An 8536-nucleotide genomic window follows, 5' to 3' on the forward strand; every position below is an offset into this window, starting at 1 on the left:
TTCTTCACAATCTCCATGAACTTTCCAAGTTGCTCATCAAACTTGGGCCTCGCTTGATGACTTGGGAATGGAAGTCTAATCACAATAGGCTCTTTCGCAATTTCCTTAGCCTTCTCTTCATTTCTCTTCTTTGATGAGTCATTGGTTGTTATCTCTACCACCTTAGGATTTATCCTTAGTGGTTCAATCACATCACTTTGATTCTCAAGTGTATAGCATTGACGGTCTCATGCCTTGTGGGAGGATTACCTTTGGGAGGTAATTGTCCCTTTTGTCTTTGGGAGCTAGAAGAGGCCAATTGAGACAATTGAGTCTCCAACATTTTGGTGTGAGCAAGGATATTATTGATGGTGGTTTCTTTGGCTTGGCTATCCCTTTGCATTTGAGCAAATAAATCTTGTTGGCTCTTTTGCATTTGGAGGACCGTTTTTTGAACATCAAAAGCTTGGTCATTGGGTTGATTGTAGTATGGTCTTTGAGTAGGATTTCTCAATGGAGGTGGTGTGTATGTGGGTTGAGGGTTTTGGATATTTTGGCTTCTGTATGAAAGGTTTGGATGGAATTTGGTATTCTCATTATAGTAGTCGGAGTAAGGGGTGCCATTCTTGTATGCCTGAAAAGCATTTACTTATTCATTTGTTCCCCTACATTCATTTTGATCATGTCCCAAGGTTCCATAACTTTCACATACTCCATTTGGAATTGAGGATGATGACATCATAGCATTGACATGTTGTTTGGGTGATTTGGAAGCTTCATCAAACTTAGCCATGGCCTTCTCAAACTTCAAGTTGATGGTGTCGATATGTGCCCTTAGTTGAGCACCCAATTGTGTGATGGAATCCACCTCATGCTTCCCTCCTCTAGTGGCCTTTCGTGGCCTACTATATTGGGAATTATGAACCGCCAACTCTTCGATTTTGGCCCATGTTTGGTTGTAATAAACCTCGGTGAACCTCCCATTGGAGCCCATATTGAGCATATTTAGTGAGTCTTCATATTACCCATTCCAAAATTGTTGAACAAGGAACCACTCACTAAGTTCATGGTGTGGACAAGAGCGACAAGTATCCTTACATCTCTCACATGCTTCATATAATGATTCTTCATCCCTTTGCTTGAAGCCGGTGATTTGGGCTCTTTTGAGATTGTCTTTTCCGGATGATAGAACTTCTTATAGAAGGCAAGTGCTAACTTCTTCCATGAATCAATACCAAGGGTAGCTTTGTCTAGGCTCTTCAACCATAGCTTTGCGTTTCCGATCAAGGAAAAAGAAAACAACACCCACCGAATTTGATCTTGGGTTACTCCGGTTTGAGAGATAGCATCACAATAGTCACAAAAAGTTTCCATGTGTAGATGAGGATCTTCACTAGGCATCCCTCCAAATTGGCTTCTCTCAACTAATTGTATAAATGCGAATTTGGCAATGAAATTACCGGTTAAGTGAGGTAGTGTTGGAGTACCGTTTGGTAGGTTCTCCTCGGTAGGTACGGAATGAGATGAAAATTTAGGAATTGTGGGTTGGTTTTGTCGTTGGTTTTGAATTGGGTTCTCCTCTCATTCTCTTGCAAAAGGGTTGGTAAACACAACACTATCCGATTGGATAACACCGATATCCACAAGTTCTCCAATACCCAAAGTTGTTGAAGCCCCTCTAGCGGTTCTTCTAAGATTGGTCAAGGTTCTTTCAATTTCGGGATCAATATGTAAAGGTCTACCTTGTGATCTCCTAGACATGCAAAAAGCAAACAACTAGAAAACAATTAAAACTACCTTGAGGAGTTTGAGTTCCCCAAGGATACGAAAGACACAACTAAAAACAACAAAAGACAACAATTCAATTAAACACCGTCCTTGGCAACGGCGCCATTTTTGGTGTGGTTCGAAACTTTGTCGTCTAAGTCAACTAACCAAAACAATATTTATAACTAATTAAACTACTCTTAGTAGAGTAGTAAGTAAAGGTTGGATCCCAAAAGACGGGTATTGAATTAAGTTATCGGTTGTAGAAAGCTATGTCTTAGGGTGTCAGAAATTGGGTTGAGATTTGAGGTATCAAGCTACACTACTATAACAATGAAATGCAAAGAAATGAAAGCAAAACAAGCAAATAAAGTGGGGGTTTGTAAACATTAGATTAAAGCACTGGGGTATCATGGGTTCATAGGGGATTTCATGGTGGTGGGATTATACACACATATTTTCATAGTTGCAAGCAATTATTATTGTAGTAGAATCGAGTTAGTTTATATCTTATGATTCATAGAAAGATTTGGGTCCCGGAGTCGAGTCATCTAGACTGTACATGTAACACCCCCTCATACCAAGTTACCTTACCAAGGACTACCCTAGCATGAAAGGCTGTTACCATCTCGGTTGCCCGAGGATAGTATATCAAAAGCAACAACTCAAACACATTTATTAAAGTACAAAAGTTATAAAGGTTACATAATCTCAAAATCCGACATAAAGAACTATCCAAAAACTAACAGCTATAAAACGACAACTAAAACTTTTGACAATGATAATTAAGTTTGCATGGTGACTCCCAATAAGTGCCCCAAAGCTCATCGACTGCATCACCTGTCACATGCTCATCCCCGAATGGATCACCATAGATTTTGCAAAACACAACGGGGTCAGTTACTGTATAATTAAAGTAAGACAAGCACGATAAGCAACCAGCTGACCATCCTCCACCTCCGGTCTTCCGATCTCACACAGTAACCGACTACACACCGAAGTGTGTAGCCCTGCCAGATTACCCATCGCAACATGTAATCCTCGCCGCCAGTGGGGGTCCGCAGCCAATCCCCGCCTAAGTCCCGCTCATCAATGAGCGATATCCCTGTCCCTTAATGTGCACATCCCCTCCCGTGATGGGTTCCACGGAGGGCGAACTAGGGTGTGAAGCCACTCCCACAAGTGACTCCACCACAATCATCACAACACCAACACCATCACCACACTCCAACGATGATCATCAGATAAACAAACGTACACAATACAACATAATCTCAAATCAAATTAAACAGGAACTGAGTAGGGAAACCCTACCTTTTCGCAATCCGCTATGCTGCAATCAATCATACAATATGCATAACAAATACCACATTGTCACCTACAACAATGATAATCAACACACAAATGATGACCAAACTCTAAACCCCTAAATTAACCCAAACAATAATTAGGGCCAAACCCTAGAAGACACCCTATTAGCAGATTACAACGAACTAGAGACTTACCAAATAAATCGAGATAAGAGACGGAAGTGTAGACTTGCGACCGATCAATTAGCCTTCGGAATGATTAGGGTGATTAGAGAGAGATGTGAGCGTCGTTTAGTTTTGATAAAAATGATTTAGAAACCGTAAAAGCATAATTTATAATAATCTCTAATCAGCTTAACCAAATCACGGAATTAAACCCGTCAGACGGGATACTCGGTCGAGTATAGAGTATACTCGGCCGAGTATCCTCTATTCAGTCGAGTATTCCCATACTCGGCCGAGTATTCCTGGGCAGTAAACTGTCCAGAAACACACAACACCCTTACTCGGCCGAGTAAGCCATATTCGGCCGAGTAACAGACATAGAAAACCGAGGTATTACAGTCTTCTCTCCTTAAAAAGAACTTCGTCCCCGAAGTTCCGACCCAACCTATAAAACATGGACACATAACACTACCGCAACCACACTTACTTCCATAATATGGCTCACGATATCGTCTTAACTACAGCATAATCTCTCAATACTAACTCCATAATACTATCGGGTACCCACAACATAAGTGTTGCCAACTCTGTCTTACTTCCATAACGCTCACAAGCAAACTCAATACAAAGATAATCCCCCAGTCAAGATCAACCATCAAAACGGAATGTTACATTCTACCACCTTTAAAATGAACTTCGTCCTCGAAGTTTACTCACACTCGTAAACATCATACTACTACAAGCACTGCCATTACCTGTAATAAAATCAACCCCAACACAAATCCATCCTTTACTCTACACCAACACTCAAACTTCCAATTATACTCTAACATGTAGAACCATCAAACTCTCTTTGTCCCCGAAGTTCCGACCCAACCTATAAAACACGGACACATAACACTACTCCCCCAACCACGCTTACTTCCATAATATGGCTCACGATATCGTCTTAACTACAGCATAATCTCTCAATACTAACTCCATAATACTATCGGGTACCCACAACATAAGTGTTGCCAACTCTGTCTTACTTCCATAATGCTCACAAGTAAACTCAATACCAAGACAATCCACCAGCCAAGATCAACCATCAAAACGGAATGTTACATTCTACCACCCTTAAAATGAACTTCGTCCTCGAAGTTTACTCACACTCGTAAACATCATACTACTACAAGCACTGCCATTACCTGTAATAAAATCAACCCCAACACAAATCCATCCTTTACTCTACACCAACACTCAAACTTCCAATTATACTATAACATGTATAACCATCAAACTCTCTTTGTCGCATCCTACTCCTCTTAAGATAAATGTTACGTCCTCGTAACTCACTAATGCTAGATCCTTAAATATATATTCTCATTATCCTCATCACTACCGCATGTCAATGATATCTGCGTATAACCTCGACACCTACTACATCTATTCCTATATCCAAGGCTCTCTTACTCTAGTTGTTCTCATGCCTCAATTCATTCGGCACACCACATAACCTATACCACAAATGACAAACTTCTTTATATATGCACTTATCTCTACAATCATAACTCACGATCCACAATTATTAACCACACTCAGATTAGCTCCTCAAGTTCGCATCTTTTATTACCACAAAACTCACCCTTGACTTGACATGATACTAAGTCCTAAAACACCGTACTCATTGTCCTAAGAAAAGATACTAAACCACATGTAGTTCCAGTTCAATAGCACACATGCTCCACAATTTTCTTGCCACAACTATGTCCACCAATGCCTCATCTAAAACAAGATCAAAAGTACTCCAACAACCTCTCACAACAGTGTCCCATTAACAGAATATTACTATACCATGACAACAACAGAACCATACCCAACGCTCTTTCATATCATACTCTATTCTAACTCCTGTACCGACACTGGTTAGAAACATCGGGAAACAAAACAACGGTCTATATGCCCCGACCGACACTGACAGGAAATAGCAGTAAACAAACAACAATCTATGACAACACGAAAATACTCGTATCGCAACACGAATTACCGTGCCCAGCTCGCCACTCGAGGCACAACAACCATATCGATAGCCATCACAACTTTTACAATCTCATAACACTGGCTGAGTACCACTTCCTTGACAAGAAGACTTTCTTAAAACCGCTTTACTAGATCACGACACAACATAATAAGCGAAATCACAGATACCAACATTCTGAATATTATACAGACTATGACTCATGAGGTCAGAACCTCACACAAACATTTACACATATCATGGACCCATAATCGTATGTAACTAGCCAATCCTGATTACGTAAGTTACCACTTAATAAAGGTTACCCCTCGCCCATGCTTAACTCGTATGCCCCTCCTATCACATTCTCTCATTCACATAACTACCACTTCCTGACAAATGTAACCATACCGTTAATACTCAACTACTAACACCCGCCACCTATAACCATATTTCATACCCCCTCACAACCATACATATCAATCCGGCCTCTACAAAAATCAACCCCTTTAGGATGACCATCTTTCCAATTTATCACCACACTTAACCACTAGTGACACACAACACCACCATTGTTCATGTGACTACTCTCTTACCATCACTTCTTAATGTAACAATCGTTTCCTCTCTTTGGTTGTCATCCCAATAATGAATTTCAAGTCCACCAACAAAATTTACCTCAACATTATTTCCCATTCTATCCTTTATCTTATCGTCACCAAACTTTCCACCAAAATCTCAGATCATGCAAACACTCCACAGGCTTCTTATTCCCTTAATACCTCGAAACTCACGGCTAACATGTCGTCATGTTCTCCTATATAGCCGTTAACTCACACCCTCTAATGAGGCTATCATAAATTTCCATGATTTCCTACTTTACTGCTCCTCAACTCCGGTCAACGTTCTCTCAGCTTACTTCCATGCCTCTTTCTCCCTTTTCACCCAATAATACCAATTAATAATTATTATCCTTTCTCCTTCTACCTAACTCTTTATTAATCCATTTACCTTCTCATTGCTCCACAACTCATTATATTAATCATATCAATATCTTCTCATTCTTTCTTATCACTTATCCTCTCTCATCTTGCTTCTCACTCACCCTTGTCACCATCAAGTCTACACACTAACGTTTACTCTTCAATTATTCGTATCTCTAGAAAACCAAAAATTCACCTCATACCGTTAATTGCCCAAATAATTACAAACTAGGCTCACCTCTTGATATTCCAAATTACCAAACTCAGTCACTATCTACAAATCGACGTCGCAACATAGCTCCATCTAAGTTCACTACATATCTCTCTTCTCTATCCCTCTACAACAACCTTTCATTACATATATCCTTAAGAAACTCAATCCTAAGCGTCTCCCTCCATAAATCCTTACACATCCCAATATGCCACTATTCGTATCCCTCATCTCAATCTTTCATTCTCACGTTTCTTTACACTTACATCACCCTTGCCCATATACACTTACTTTCATATTACACAACATACGACTATATCACTCATCATATCTCACAAAACATGCTCCTTGCCTCTATAAGCTCATCAATCAACCCTTTTCTTTTTCCACTATCCCTCACAACCACATAAAATTCATGTCCTTCCTATTCAACACATATCCCTCATAAGCCGGCATTCTCCCTATCATAGCATTTGGTAACTTACGTATCAAGACCGTCACATATATAAAAGAAAGCTTTAAGACCCAAAACATATATGTGTACATACCCTACGACTCAAAACAATTTAAGAACATAGCCATCGACTCAAAATTACCGGCCAAAGAGGTACTCGGTCGAGTATATGGCGGACTCGGTCGAGTATAGGATAGTCGATCGAGTAATGAGACTACTCGGCCGAGTTTACGACTCCAGAAGCTGAACAGACTTATCACAGAAAGATTACCCGGCCGAATATGGAATACTCGGTCGAGTATGAAAGACACTCGGCCGAGTAGGGCCTACTCGGTCGAGTATCGGCACAGTTCTCAGCAACGTCCAGTTTTCGTAAAACAATCATATCTCACTCGTTACTTGGTCATTAAGGGCGTGTGACCTATCGTTAGAATCATAAATGGACAAGCTATCACCTCCAATTGGAATCAAAGCAATATCATTTCTATAACTCGACCTATGACAGTTTTAAGACAACCCTTCCAAAATCGGTTTACATACAAATCATTTTTTCTTAATAAAACAACTTAAACATGAATAAAACGAACAATAACGACTCAATACATCAAGAAACCGGTACATAGATGAAATTTTATCATACCCACATGAGAACTAAACATGCCATTCATGTATATAGACTCATGACCGGAACCATATGCTACAACCAACAACCAAACATTAACATCATCATGTTCATATGCACATGTACCACTACCATACTTCATGCTCAAGATCGTATTAAACAGGTAACATGATCACATTCTTCATGTTCAGATCTAACATATACGAGTTCACAATCCACCTCTCATATACTACCATATTCCATAACTCTCACCATTTCATCCAATCATTTCATCCAACCATTTCACAAAATTCAAGTTACAAGTATTACACATACATGACTCGACATACCAAGTTTCCAAGACTCCCCCATGTGACCGGTTAGAGATCGTAAGGGCCTCAATGCGACTTTAGGACGTCTCCCAAGTCTTTGCGGTATCTCCAAACAACTCTTCCCGGGTTCATTTTATTTAGACTCCCTAAGTTCATTGGGTTCATTAGTTTTAGCTGCCAGAATCGCCGGCTCTGATACCACTTTGTAACACCCCCTCATACCAAGGTACCTTACCAAGGACTACCCTAGCATGAAAGGCTGTTATCATATCGGTTGCCCGAGGATAATATATCAAAAGCAAAAACTCAAACACATTTATTAAACTACAAAAGATATAAAGGTTACATAATCTCAAAATCTGACATAAAGAACTATCAAAAAGCCAACAGCTATAAAACGACAACAAAAACCCTTGACAGCGATAACTAAGTTTGCGTGGTGACTCCCCATGACTGCCCCAAAGCTCATCGACTGCATCACCTGTCACAATCTGCTCACCATCCCCGAATGGATCACCACAGATTTTGCAAAACACAACGGGGTCAGTTACTGTATAATTAAAGTAATACAAGCACGATAAGCAACCAGCTGATCATCCTACACCTCCGGTCTCCCGATCTCACACGGTAACCGACTATACACCAAAGTGTGTAGCCCTGCCAGATTTCCCATCGCAACAGGTAATACTCGCCGCCAGTGGGCGACCGCAGCCAATCCCCACCTAAGTCCCGCTC

General features: G+C 40.4%; 1 non-coding gene across 1 annotated transcript; it reads left to right on the forward strand.

Annotated features, from left to right (window-relative positions):
* The first annotated feature begins 1040 nt into the window (after window positions 1–1040).
* On the forward strand, window positions 1041–1150 carry LOC141589484 (small nucleolar RNA R71). Its single transcript, XR_012520421.1, has one exon. It is a non-coding gene; the product is annotated as a small nucleolar RNA R71 (small nucleolar RNA).
* Window positions 1151–8536: the final 7386 nt, after the last annotated feature.

The sequence above is a fragment of the Silene latifolia genome, chromosome 6 (assembly GCF_048544455.1).
Source record: "Silene latifolia isolate original U9 population chromosome 6, ASM4854445v1, whole genome shotgun sequence".
In the NCBI taxonomy this organism is placed as follows: Eukaryota; Viridiplantae; Streptophyta; class Magnoliopsida; order Caryophyllales; family Caryophyllaceae; genus Silene; species Silene latifolia.